The 14,515-nt window shown below is 41.9% G+C and overlaps 1 long non-coding RNA gene across 1 annotated transcript; it reads left to right on the forward strand.

The window, feature by feature from the left end:
- Nucleotides 1-1,048: 1,048 nt before the first annotated feature.
- Nucleotides 1,049-13,455, forward strand: LOC115173328 (uncharacterized). Its single transcript, XR_003871583.1, has 3 exons — nucleotides 1,049-1,461; nucleotides 12,623-12,758; nucleotides 12,850-13,455. It is a non-coding gene; the product is annotated as an uncharacterized LOC115173328 (long non-coding RNA).
- The last annotated feature ends 1,060 nt before the right edge of the window (nucleotides 13,456-14,515 follow it).

A 14,515-nucleotide genomic window follows, 5' to 3' on the forward strand; every position in this document is an offset into this window, starting at 1 on the left:
AGGAAGACTGTGTCCCTTTTTGGTCAGTGGAGGAAAGGGAGAGCGGAGGGATGTTGAGAGACGGACCCTCAGTCTGCTGCTCTCTCCCTGCGTTGAGACTGACCATCAGATGCAGGCATCATCAACCCTGTAAAATAAAGATAAAAAGCTAATTATTTCAATGTATGCTCACTCAGCTGTGCCTCACAAGTAATACAACAGATCTATTACTGGTGTGATCACATCGCCTACCTCAAATGTTGAATTTTTTTTTTTTTAAATGGCCTGAACAACAAGCATTAGCAGGGCAATTCAGGCAAAGCCAATATGAGGTGATAATGTATTGATCCTATAGCTTACTGCACAAACCTCATTGCTACAGTACTGTTTTTAATTCGTTAATGTTGCATAGTTGTACATTTTTATATCATGTTAAAAAAAAAAAAAAAAAAAAAAAAAAGAGTGGTAGATTTCGGCTTGTATTTTGCCTCAAAGTGATCAGTGAATGTAATCTATTCATTTACTCAGATCATATTTGTAAGTAGAAGCCATATCAGCCAGGGAAACTAATTGTTCTCACTTTGATAGAATATTCAGATTTGTTTGCCTGACTGTGGGGCTCTTTACCTGAAATAGTAGGATTTTCTTGTGATCACAACATATCTACTTATTTTGCTCAAATAAAGATATCATTAAATAGTTTCCTTTTAAAAGATGGGCCTGGCTGAGAATAGAACATTCAGTTTTCTGCCTGAGTGGGGTGCTGTTTACTGCAATTTTTTGGATTCTCTTGCGACCAGAACAAAACTAGTTATTTTACTCAACTAGAGATTGAAATAAAAGGTAGTAATCGACGCTGGTATGTTTCCCTGTTTACTACTCAAAGATATTTTACTTAAGTAAAAGATGAAATTAGCTGCAATACACTGGTCTCAAATATATGAGCATAACTAGGCTACACAGAACAATGGCAGACCCACTGTAAAATAGGTTTTTATTTATTAAAACATGTCCCAGTCCAACATGCCTAGCTCTGCCCACTGGGACGTGGATTACATAGCGCTCTCTGAAATCATCGCTTGTATCAAATATGTTTAATAAGTTAACCTCATTATTCTTTGCTCATATCGTCGTATTCCACCCGATCGAGTTCTCATCACACCAGAAACAGGGTATGCTGTCATTTGACTTTACAACGTTTTTTTTTTAGCTTCATTACTGGGCTCCCGAGTGGTGCCTCGGTGCAAGAGGCGTCCCTATAGTCCCTGGTTCGAATACAGGCTGTATCACATCCGGCCGTGATTGGGAGTCCCATAGGGCGGCCCTGCGTCGTCCGGGTTTGGCGGTCATTGTAAATAAGAATTTGGTTAAATACAATTACTCAAAATGACGGTGCCGAAGCGGACACGACTTTTCACAGTGAAAGAGGCTAATGTTGGTTGATGATTCGGGAAACGCACTTTGAAAAGCGATGATGTCGAGGTGAGTGAAAAGTAAACAGCAGATATGTGTGATGCTGTCAAACTTAGGGAATAGCTCACAAATGAGCAAATCATGTCCTGATAACTTGGTTGGTAAAGGCGAGCACATCAGCGGTGGAGCTCGAATGATTGCTCTCCGTCTCAAGGAAATAGTTTGTGTTTAGCTGTATCTAGTTGGTTGTTTCTACCGGTGTAATTCATATGGAAACGACCCAAGCTGCTTGCTATAGCTAGTTAGACTGTCGGGCAATAAAAGTGGGCTGCGCTCACGAAGCGTCAACCTCAGCTGGCACTAGCTAGCCATAAAGACATCCAGTTAACTGGCCACCGAAATGAAGCCAAGGCTAGAGTAAATCGTTTTTATCTGTTGGGCTTGGTGTAGTAGTTGCAGATATTCATAGGCTATACGTACATTGCCTCGTTTTCCTATTATGACAGCTTAGCTGTCGTTAGAGTAGTAGCCCGCTTAGTGGAGCTCATATGATGAGTTGGCTATGTGTTTACATGGCCAGCTAACAAGGGACTTGTTTTGTTCTGTTTCTACCGATGCATTTCATTTGGAAACTGTCCCAGCTTTATAACTAATCAGCTAACATTGGTGAACTCTGGATGGAGAGGGAAAGAGATCCGTATCACACAATAAGGAAACCCCTTATTAGGAAGAGTGTGGTTGAGGAAGGAAGAGCGAAATGGTGAGAGATTGTGTTCCTGACCTACAATTGTATTTTTGTGCTCCTCTCATCGCCATATTTTACTCTGTTCCTCTTGGTCAGTGAAAGTGAGGGAAGTGATGTGGAGAGTCAGGGCTCAGCAGCAAAAGGTAGGGGTTAGAGGTGGAGGAAGAGTGTGCTCTCCGCACACCCAAGAGGGGAGCCTACATTTCCATGGAAGGTGTCTGCCCCAAGTCCCACCATTCACCCTTGTACCACACAGCCTGGGCCTAAAGTGAAAGTGGCTGGGGTTTTGGAGTTGTTTAAAGTTGTAGAAATGTATATCTTTTGCAGAGCTTGTAATGGATTACAACAAGAAAATAGGTGGGGTTGACCATCTTGACCAATTTAGGAGCTATTTCAATGTTGAACGTACAGGCAGAAAATAGTGGAAGTATGTGTTTTGGGGGATGCTCAACATTGCCATTTTAAATGCATACATTGTGTGGGGGACCCTGCAAAGGCCCCTTCCCAGAAACCGCAGACACTGGTCCCTGAAGGCATTGAAAATGCACTTTGTGATATGGCTACAGTGGCAGGAAGAGGGGAGCCAAGCCTGTGGCACCAGGGCGTGTGGACTGAGTTGGAACTCATTCTGAAAGCAGGTGAAGTTTGAAGGGCGCATGAGGCGCTGTGTGGTGTGCATCCGGAGTGGACGCAGGGCAAAGAGTGGGAGATGTGTGAAAACCTACTTTGGGTGCTCTACGTGTTCTGTGCCAATTTGCAGGATTGGGAAGTGCTTTTTGAAGTTCCATGACATTTAGGCAAACGTAAAGACTAAAGTGAGTGAAATATGAATTTGTCCTTCACATTCTCTGAACAGTTGTTTTGTATCTAATACTTCTTGTGTTCACTGAATTGTCAAAGTAGGCTACTACTTCTACATTGTCAGGCCTAGTCTGTACTAAATCTTGAGGTTAACTACATTTTGAAATGGTCTCGTTTATCTTTACATTGTTACAGAATAAAGAATCGTTCTCAATCAAATAGCCTACTTTGAGTTTTGAAATACTTTCTGAATATTGTCCTCTGGTCACGTTTTTGATATTCTTATATGTAAATAATTAAGTATATTGCTACATTTTGAGTGAGTAATTAAAAATGTACTACAATTTAAATAGTCATTTTGTTTTTTGTGTTAATCATTGTTTGATAGTGTATTTACACATTGGAAAGCAATGTGTTATTCCTTGACACGAATGTGGTGTCATATAGAGGATATGCTTTTTAACTTGTAATTGTCATTTGTTCTTTGTTTTTGAGCTGTCTGAAATGTGACAAAATGCGCTTTACTTCAATTCTCAGTCATCTACAGCAGCATTGTAGAATGTTATTGGAGTCTAAAGGGTTAAACTAACATCCAATAGAGGAGTGGATGTCAATTATAAGAACATGCATAATAGAAACATTTTAATTAAGATTAAAGCAAGATCAATTTGTGGACAGATGGTCATGACTAACTGAACAACATGGAGATTCATTGGGACTAGGGATTGATTCTGATCAATGACCCCTTCCTTTTTATGGACTGTAGCCTACATGTATATATTAACTGATTCCTTCAAAGTATGTACAGTACACATCCCAACCCACTCGGGTGTGTGTTAAATCTTGCTAGTGTCACTGTTTTTGTTAAGGTTTGTTTGTTATATTTCTTGTATACATTTGTTGCTTTAGGTTAGGTGTCTTATTTTTCAATAACAATCAATGCAGTACCTGTATGTTGGAATTGAATAATACAGAATAAGTTTAAAAAGAAAATTGATCTTCAAGCTCTGTCAAGTTGGTTGTTGATCATTGCTAGACAGCCATTTAATAAGTCTTGCAGTTGGTTTAAGCCAATTTAAGTCAACTGTAACAAGGCCACTAAGGAATATTCAATGGCGTCTTGGTAAGCTACTCAAGTGCATATTTGGCCTTGTCTTTTAGGTTATTGTCTTGCTGAAAGGTGGATTTGTCTCCCAGTGTCTGTTGGAAAGCAGACTGAACAAGGATTTTCTGTGCTTAGCTCTATTCATCTGAAAAACTCCCCAGAACTTGCTGATGACAAGCATACCCATAACATGATGCAACCACACCATGCTTGAAAATATGAAGTGTAGTACTCAGTGATGTGTTGTTGGATTTGCCCCAAATATGCTGCTTTGTATTCAAGACAAAGTTAATTTCTTTGCCACATTTTTTTGCAGTTTTACTTTAGTGCTTTACTGCAAACAGGATGCATTTTTTTTATTCTGTACAGGTGAACTTGTGGATACGCTTTGTCTGTGACCAGTATGAACAGAAGTTCACGAACTAGCGTTAGCGCAATGACGTAGTCTATGGATATCTACCGCTAGATGTCCAGTCATTGTGCTAACGCTAGTTAGCACTGGCTAGTTAGCACTTCCTACATACTGGACACAGAGACATAAAAGTTGTATCCACAAGTTAATCTGACTCTGGTGAAGTAGAGAAAGGGCGTCATTGCCAAAATCCTTAAATATCTTTTTACACTAACTGTTTAAGAGATCAGGGTCCAGAGTAACGCAGAGGTCCTTTACAGTTTTATTTTGAGACTGTACAATCCTCAAGATTACTTGTCAGATCCAACAGAAGATCTCTTGGTTTCTTGGGACCTAGAACTAGCATTTCTGTTTTGTCAAGGTTTAAAAGTTTTAAAAAAAATCGGCCACCATCCACTTATGTCTGAAACACAGGCTTCCAGGGAGGGCAATTTTGGGGCTTCACTATGTTTCATTGAAGTGTACAGCTGTGTATCGTCCACATAGCAGTGAAAGTTTATATTTTGTTTCTGAATGACATCACCAAGAGGTAAAAATATACTACTCAAAATAATAAAGGGAACACATAAACAACACATCCTAGATCTGAATGAAAGAAATAATCTTATTAAATACTTTTTTCTTTACATAGTTGAATGTGCTGACAACAAAATCACACAAAAATAATCAATGGAAATCCAATTTATCAACCCATGGAGGTCTGGATTTGGAGTCACACTCAAAATTAAAGTGGAAAACCACACTACAGGCTGATCCAACTTTGATGTAATGTCCTTAAAACAAGTCAAAATGAGGCTCAGTAGTGTGTGTGTGTGGCCTCCACGTGCCTGTATGACCTCCCTACAACGCCTGGGCATGCTCCTGATGAGGTGGCGGATGGTCTCCTGAGGGATCTCCTCCCAGACCTGGACTAAAGCATCCGCCAACTCCTGGACAGTCTGTGGTGCAACGTGGCGTTGGTGGATGGAGCGAGACATGATGTCCCAGATGTGCTCAATTGGATTCAGGTCTGGGGAACGGGTGGGCCAGTCCATAGCATCAATGCCTTCCTCTTGCAGGAACTGCTGACACAATCCAGCCACATAAGGTCTAGCATTGTCTTGCATTAGGAGGAACCCAGGGCCAACCGCACCAGCATATGGTCTCACAAGGGGTCTGAGGATCTCATCTCGGTACCTAATGACAGTCAGGCTACCTCTGGCGAGCACATGGAGGGCTGTGCGGCCCCCCCAAAGAAATGCCACTCCACACCATGACTGACCCACCGCCAAACCGGTCATGCTGGAGGATGTTGCAGGCAGCAGAACGTTCTCCACGGCGTCTCCAGACTCTGTCACGTCTGTCACGTGCTCAGTGTGAACCTGCTTTCATCTGTGACGAGCACAGTGCGCCAGTGGCGAATTTGCCGATCTTGGTGTTCTCTGGCAAATGCCAAACGTCCTGCACGGTGTTGGGCTGTAAGCACAACCCCCACCTGTGGACATCGGGCCCTCATTACCACCCTCATGGAGTCTGTTTATGACCGTTTGAGCAGACACATGCACATTTGTGGCCTGCTGGAGGTCATTTTGCAGGGCTCTGGCAGTGCTTCTCCTGCTCCTCCTTGCACAAAGGCGGAGGTAGTGGTCCTGCTGCTGGGTTGTTGCCCTCCTACGGCCTCCTCCACGTCTCCTGATGTACTGGCCTGTCTCCTGGTAGCGCCTCCATGCTCTGGACACTACGCTGACAGACACAGCAAACCTTCTTGCCACAGCTCGCATTGATGTGCCATCCTGGATGAGCTGCACTACCTGAGCCACTTGTGTGGGTTGTAGACTCCGTCTCATGCTACCACTAGAGTGAAAGCACCGCCAGCATTCAAAAGTGACCAAAACATCAGCCAGGAAGCATAGGAACTGAGAAGTGGTCTGTGGTCCCCACCTGCAGAACCACTCCTTTATTGGGGGTGTCTTGCTAATTGCCTATAATTTCCACCTGTTGTCTATTCCATTTGCACAACAGCATGTGACATTTATTGTCAATCAGTGTTGCTTCCTAAGTGGACAGTTTGATTTCACAGAAGTGTGATTGATTTGGAGTTACATTGTGTTGTTTAAGTGTTCCCTTTATTTTTTTGAGCAGTGTATATATAGTGAAAACTAGGTCCTAAAACGGAACCTTGAGGAACACCAAGGTTCACAGTTGATTTGTCAGCGGACAAACCATCCACAGAGAAATTGATATCTTTCCGACAGATAAGATCTAAACCCGGCCAGAACTTGTCTGTGTAGACCAATTTGGGTTTCCAATCTCTCCAACAATGTGGTGATCGATGGTATCAAAAGCAGCACTAAGGTCTAGGAGCAAGGGGACAGCTGCAGAGCCTTGGTCTGAAGCCATTAAAAGGTAATTTACCACCTTCACGAGTGCAGTCTCAGTGCTATGGTGGGATCTAAAACCAGACTGAAGCGTTTCGAATACATTGTTAGTCTTCAGGAAGGCAATGAATTGCTGCGCAACAGCCTTTTCCAAAAATTGAGAAGAGTGGAAGATTTGATATAGGCCAATCCTTTAAAAAAATATAGATTTATTTTCTGGGTCAAGGTTTGCCACTTTTAGTGAGTTTGGTACACATCTGGTGAACAGGGAGGCGTTTATTATGTTCAACATAGGAGGGCCAAGTACAGGAAGCAGCTCTTTCAGTAGTTTAGTTGGCATAGGGTTCAGTATGCAGCGTGAAGGTTTAGAGGGCATGACTATGTTCGTCAATGTGTCACGAGATATAGTATTAAAAATCCTAGGTTCTGGCAGCGTTGTGCAGACTCAGGACAACTGATCTTTGGAGAAATACACAGATTTAAAGAGGAGTCTGTAGTTTGCTATCTAATGATCAAGGTCTTTGTCAAAGCAGTTCATGAATTTATCACTGCTGAAGTGAAAGCCATCCTCTTGGGGAATGCTGCTTTTTAGTAGTTATTTTTTTCGACTGTCAACATTTTGGATTGTTCTTATTCTCCTCAATTAAGTTGGAAAAATAGGATGATCGAGCAGCAGTGAGGGCTCTTCGATACTGCCTTTCCAAGCTAATCGGAAGACTTCCAGTTTGGTGTAGCACAATTTCTGTTCCAATTTTCTGGAAGCTTGCTTCAGGGCATTTTCTTTATTCCAGGGAGCTAGTTTCTTATGACAAATGTTTTGTTTTTAAGGGTGTGACTGCATTAATGTATTACGCAAGATTAAATTAAGTTCCTCAGTTAGGTGGTTAACAGATTGTTGTACTCTTGACGTCCTTGGGTAGGTGGAGGTAGTCTGGAAGGGCATCTAGGAATCTTTGGGTTGTCCGAGAACTTATAGCACAGCTTTTATGATCCTTGGTTGGGGTCTGAGCAGATTATTTGTTGTGATTGCAAACGTAATAAAATGGTGGTCAGGATTATGAGGAAAAACATTAAGATCCACAATATTTATTCCACGGGACAAAACTAGGTCCAGAGTATGACTGTGGCAGTGAGTAGGTCCGGAGACATGTTGGACAAAACCCACTGAGTCGATGATGGCTCCGAAAGCCTTTGAGTGGGTCTGTGGACATTTCCATGTGAATATTAGTCACCAAAAATGTGAATATTATCTGCCATGACTACAAGGTCCAATAGGAATTCAGGGAACTCAGTGAGGAACGCTGTATATGGCCCAGGAGGCCAGTAAACAATAGCTATAAAAAGTGATTGTGTAGGCAGCATAGATTTCATGTACTTATTTGTGGCAAAGACGCCGTTTCCTTTCCTACACTTAAATGACCCTTGCCTAACGATTGCGTCTGAAGCTGGGCTTGCAGCATGGCTATCCTCACCATAAGGCGATCGTTCTTCTGTATATTATGAGTACAGCGACTGCAATTAGAAGGCATAATGTTACTACTTAGATTCGGCTGGTGGAGGTCCTGTAGAACCATATTCAGATAAAGCGTCTGGGGTGAAAAAGTTCAATGGAAAAAAATTGAAAACGGTATTTAAAAAGTAAAACCCTTAAAGTTGGCAGGTAGCAAAGTAACGCTAGCAACAAAACGCACAGCAGCATGTAAACAAGTCCACCTGTGGGACCTATATAGGCAGGTGTGTGGCTTTCCAAATCATGTCCAATCAATTGAATTTACCACAGGTGGACTCCAATCAAGTTGTACAAACATCTCAAGGGTGATCAATGGAAACAGGATGCACCCAAGCTCAATTTCGAGTCTCATAGCAAAGAGTCTGAATACTTACAGTACCAGTCAAAAGTTTGGACACACCTGCTCATTCAAGGGTTTTTCTTTGTAGAATAATATTGAAGACATCAAAACTATATAATAACACATGGAATCATGTAGTAACCAAAAAAGTGTTTAAAAAAAAATCTAAATATATTTTAGATTCTTCAATGTAGCCACCCTTTGCCTTGATGACAGCTTTGCACACTCTTGGCATTCTCTCAACCAGCTTCACCTGGAATGCTTTTCCAACAGTCTTGAAGGAGTTCCCACATTCTGAGCACTTGTTGGCTGCTTTTCCTTCACTCTGCGGTCCAACTCATCCCAAACCATTTGTTGCGAAATAGGAAGCCGATTCTAGATTTAATTTTGGATCGGAGATGCTTGATGTGAGTCTGGAAGGAGAGTTTACAGTCTAACCAGACACCTAGGTATTTGTAGTCGTCCACATATAGTGATGTAGTGATGTTAGCCGGGCGGGAGGGTGCGGGCAGCAATCTGTTGAAGAGCATGCACTTGGTTTTGCTAGCATTTAAACGCAGTTGCAGGCCACGGAAGGGGTGTTGTATGGCGTTGAAGCTCATACGGAAGGAGTGTTGTATGGCGTTGAAGCTCATACGGAAGGAGTGTTGTATGGCGTTGAAGCTCATTTGGAGGTTTGTTAGCACAGTGTCCAGAGAAGGGCCAGATGTATACAAAATGGTGTCGTCTGCGTAGAGGTGGATCAGAGAATCACCAGCTGCAAGAGCAACATCATTGATATATACAGAGAAAAGAGTCGGCCTGAGAATTGAACGATAAGAATGCAGTGATTGACAGAGTCGAAAGCCTTGGCCAGGTCGATGAATACGGCTGCACAGTACTGTCTTTTATCGACAATATTGAATTTAACAACAATACTGAATGAACACTTATTTTAACTTAATATAATACATCAATAAAATCAATTTGGCCTCAAATAAATAATGAAACATGTTCAATTTGGTTTAAATAATGCAAAAACAAAGTGTTGGAGAAGAAAGTAAAAGTGCAATATGTGCCATGTAAGAAAGCTAACGTTTAAGTTCCTTGCTCAGAACATGAGAACATATGAAAGCAGGTGGTTCCTTTTAACATGAGTCTTCAATATTCCCAGGTAAGAAGTTTTAGGTTGTAGTTATTATAGGAATTATAGGACTATTTCTCTCTACCATTTGTATTTCATATACCTTTGACTATTGGATGTTCTTATAGGCACTTTAGTATTGCCAGTGTAACAGTATAGCTTCCGTCCCTCTCCTCGCTCCTACCTGGGCTCGAACCAGGAACACATCGACAACCGCCACCCTCGAAGCGGCGTTACCCATGTAGAGCAAGGGAAACAACTACTCCAAGTCTCAGAGCGAGTGACGTTTGAAACGCTATTAGCGCGCACCCCGCTAACTAGCTAGCCATTTCACATTGGTTACACCAGCCTAATCTCGGGAGTTGATGGGCTTGAAGTCATAAACAGCGCAATGCTTGAAGCACAGCGAAGAGCTGCTGGCAAAACACACAAAAGTGCTGTTTGAATGAATGCTTACGAGCCTGCTGGTGCCTACCATTGCTCAGACTGCTCTATCAAATCATAGACTTAATTATAACACACAGAAATACGAGCCTTAGGTCATTAATATGGCCGAATCCGGAAACTATCATCTCGAAAACAGAAGTTCTTTCAGTAAATACGGGACCGTTCCGTATTTTATCTAACGGGTGGCATCCATAAATCTAAATATTCCTGTTACATTGCGCAATCTTCAATGTTATGTCATAATTACGTAAAATTCTGGCAAATTAGTTCGCAACGAGCCAGGCGGCCCAAACGGTTGCATATAACCTGACTCTGCGTGCAATGAACGCAAGAGAAGTGACACAATTTCACCTGGTTAATATTGCCTGCTTACCTGGATTTCTTTTAGCTAAATATGCAGGTTTAAAAATATATACATCTGTGTATTGATTTTAAGAAAGGCATTGATGTTTATGGTTAGGTACAGTCGTGCAACGATTGTGCTTTTTTCGCAAATGCGCTTTTGTTAAATCATCCGCCGTTTGGCGAAGTTGGCTGTCTTTGTTAGGAAGAAATAGTCTTCACACAGTTCGCAACGAGCCAGGCGGCCCAAACTGCTGCATATACTCTGACTCTGTTGCAAGAGAAGTGACACAATTTTCCTAGTTAAAATAAATTAATGTTAGCAGGCAATATTAACTAAATATGCAGGTTTAAAAATATATTCTTGTGTATTGATTTTAAGAAAGGCATTGATGTTTATGGTTAGGTACACATTGGAGCAACGAAAGTCCTTTTTCGCGAATGCGCACCGCATCGACTATATGAAACGCAGGACACGCTAGATAAACTAGTGATATCATCAACCATGTGTAGTAAACTAGTGATTATGATTGATTGTTTTTTTATAAGATAAGTGTAATGCTAGCTAGCAACTTACCTTGTCTTCTTACTGCATTCGCGTAACAGGCAGGCTCCTCATGGAGTGCAATGTAAGGCAGGTGGTTAGAGCGTTGGACTAGCTAACCGTGAAGTTGCAAGATTGTATCCCCGAGCTGACAAGGTAAAGATCTGTCGTTCTGCCCCTGAACAAGGCAGTTAACCCACCGTTCCTAGGCCGTCATTGAAAATAAGAATGTGTTCTTAACTGACTTGCCTAGTTAAATAAAGGTGTAAAAAAAAAAAAAAAATTGAAAGTGGATAATATTGTGTTAATTCGATCACAATTCCAACAGTAAAGGGAAACATTGATAGTGTTAACTTTCTAGAGTTTTCTCCTTAGTTGAGTGAAGTTCAATCTCGTGCTCCTCTGTGCGGGCTGATTTTCTTTTCTGCATTGCAGTCCCGGGGAGCTGCACGCCTGCCTGCAGTTTAGAGGGAATATTGGCTATGACCACACTGGTCTGGAAAGGAGGCTGTTTGTTAATGCAATATTCACTCATAAATTATGCGACAGGGTTCTCTCAATTTCTTTTTTAGTTTTTCCTCGGGTTGAGACGTCTCATTGTTTGGATTTGAAAATCCAACCATTGTAATAAAAGGGGGCGGTGCTAGGAGGCTGAGTGTGGGTGTTTTGAGCACCGTTTGAGTGAGAGAGACAGAGGTGAGCCTACCAGTAAAAGCCCAGCCCCCTTCGTTATCGACGCATTGTGCCGACAACATCAAAGAGCCATTCCAGACTGAGGTTAGGATCAAATCAAATTTATTTATATAGCCCTTCGTATATCAGCTGAAATCTCAAAGTGCTGTACAGAAACCCAGCCTAAAACCCCAAACAGCAAGCAATGCATGTGAAAGAAGCACGGTGGCTAGGAAAAACTCCCTAGAAAGGCCAAAACCTAGGAAGAAACCTAGAGAGGAACCAGGCTATGAGGGCTGGCCAGTCCTCTTCTGGCTGTGCCGGGTGGATATTATAACAGAACATGGTCAAGATGTTCATAAATGACCAGCATGGTCAAATAATAATAATCATAGTAGTTGTCGAGGGTGCAACAAGCACGTCCGGTGAACAGGTCAGGGTTCCGTAGCCGCAGGCAGAACAGTTGAAACTGGAGCAGCAGCATGGCCAGGTGGACTGGGGACAGCAAGGAGTCATCATGCCAGGTAGTCCCGAGGCATGGTCCTAGGGCTCAGGTCCTCCGAGAGAGAGAAAGAAAGAAAGAAAGAGAGAATTAGAGAGAGCATATTTAAATTCACACAGGACACCGGATAAGACAAGAGAATACTCCAGATGTAACAGACTGACCCTAGCCCCCCGACACATAAACTACTGCAGCATAAATACTGGAGGCTGAGACAGGAGGGATCAGAAGACACTGTGGCCCCATCCGATGACTTTGAGAGTTAGGTGTTAGACTAATGATTAACTGCAATGGAAAAGTAATTGTAATTGTTTGTCTGCTTTACTACAGCTTGTTCAGGACTTCTCTATTTGAAACCCGGACTGCTTGGTGAACCTCACTAAACTGGATCGGGGTCTTCAAGGACCAAAAACTTTGCTTCGCCAGCTGAGACAAGCAGGCCCAAGATCTTCTCTTCAAAGTGCAGGTATAGTTTGAAAGAACCATGCTGGTGGTGCCAGATGCTCATTCATTTTTGCCTGAAACAATCAGGTTAATCACTTAACATTTCTCTCCAGATGCACAAGGTGACATCGCTTTAAGACTTCTGCCAGTGGTCCTCCCACACCAGTCTACAAGATTGTCAGGAAGACATTCTGTGACCCAGCTTCTAAGAGACCAGAAAGTCCTTCATTGACTTGCAGCCTGTACATTTAAATAGTGGATAGGCATAGGAGGATGGATGGGGAAATTAGATGATAGCTTTTGTAAGCCTTGAATGAACAGAACACCATTCCAATATCTGTTATGAAGAACTGCACACTCCAAGACATTGTTGTGTAAATTAGCCTATAGATACTGTAGGCAGGGCCCTGAGTATGGTACAGCCCATTACTCATATGTTAAATTGCCTACTTATAACCCGACAACAGCTGTATTTTCTTTATTTTTTTATCATTCTATAAACATTTTGGATGTGCTTGGTTGGTCACTTTTAACATACTTCCATGGTGTCTTAATTAAATACACTTTCATCTAAATGTAAAATGTTAACATGAACAGAGACTGTCGCATGGAATGTACGTCATGATTATCAGCCGAAAAGACGATTCCAACAGACTTTCTTAAATAGCTCTGCTTTTAAGATGCTGATAAGCTGTTGCGTACCGTTTTTGTTTGAACAATAGTAGGAGAAAAATAAGTTTCATCAACTGCACATGGACCAGGTTAGAAGAACCTCGTGGTTTCTGGCAATTACGCTGCGATGATTATGATGGAAACCTGTGAGCTCCTGTTACTCAATACATCTATGTGTGTTCAAAGCACTTCATCACCGGTAAGTCGGTAACACTTGCTCGTATCTCACTAGCTATGTGTATTGCACAAAGCTTGCTAGTTAGCTTGTAGTAAGGACTAGTGAGCTGTATCCAAATAACAGCGATAATATTCTTCTGTATTTGGATATTTATGCAAACCTGTATTTTCCACCAAGTAGGTGTAGATAATGACATTAGCCAATTTGGTACGGTTGTCTCCCCAGCTGGTCTCCGGGAAGTTGAAAGGACATTAAAACACCATTTCAAATTTTGCTACATAAGACCGAATTAAGCCGGTCGGTCACATATAGGCAAAAATGAACTTTTCTACCGTAAATTCCGGACTATAAGCCGCAACTTTTTTTCCCAGGCTTTGAACCTCGTGGCTTAAACAATGACGCGGCTAATATATGGATTTTTCCCGCTTTCATTTTTTTTTCTCCAAAAAAACACATTCTGTGACGTGCTCAGTTTTTTGGCGGCATGAAGCTTACATTAGACCAATGAAATTGCCAAACGGGTTAAGGTCAAACAACTTTTTTGTTTACTGTTTAGATTAAATCGAGCGCACTCAAACTTCCCATCATTCTGATTACGGTAGTCAATTTGTCACCCTCATCATGGCAAAGACATGGAGAAATGCATATGATGCAGCTTTCAAGTTGAAGGCGATTGATCTGGCTGTTGGAAAAGGAAATAGAGCTGCTGCATGGGAGCTTGGTCTTAATGAGTCGATGATAAGACGTTGGAAACAGCAGCGTGAGGTATTGACTCAGTGCAAAAAGACAACTAAAGCGTACTGCAAATTTTTTGTTACAAGCCGTGTTTCGTTAAAGCCTGTGTAAAGTTCATTTGTTTCAATGTACCGGTAGGCACCTGCGGCTTATAGACATGTGCGGCTTATTTATGTTCAAAATAATCTTTTTTT

Source organism: Salmo trutta, chromosome 34, assembly GCF_901001165.1.
Source record: "Salmo trutta chromosome 34, fSalTru1.1, whole genome shotgun sequence".
Taxonomy (NCBI): Eukaryota; Metazoa; Chordata; class Actinopteri; order Salmoniformes; family Salmonidae; genus Salmo; species Salmo trutta.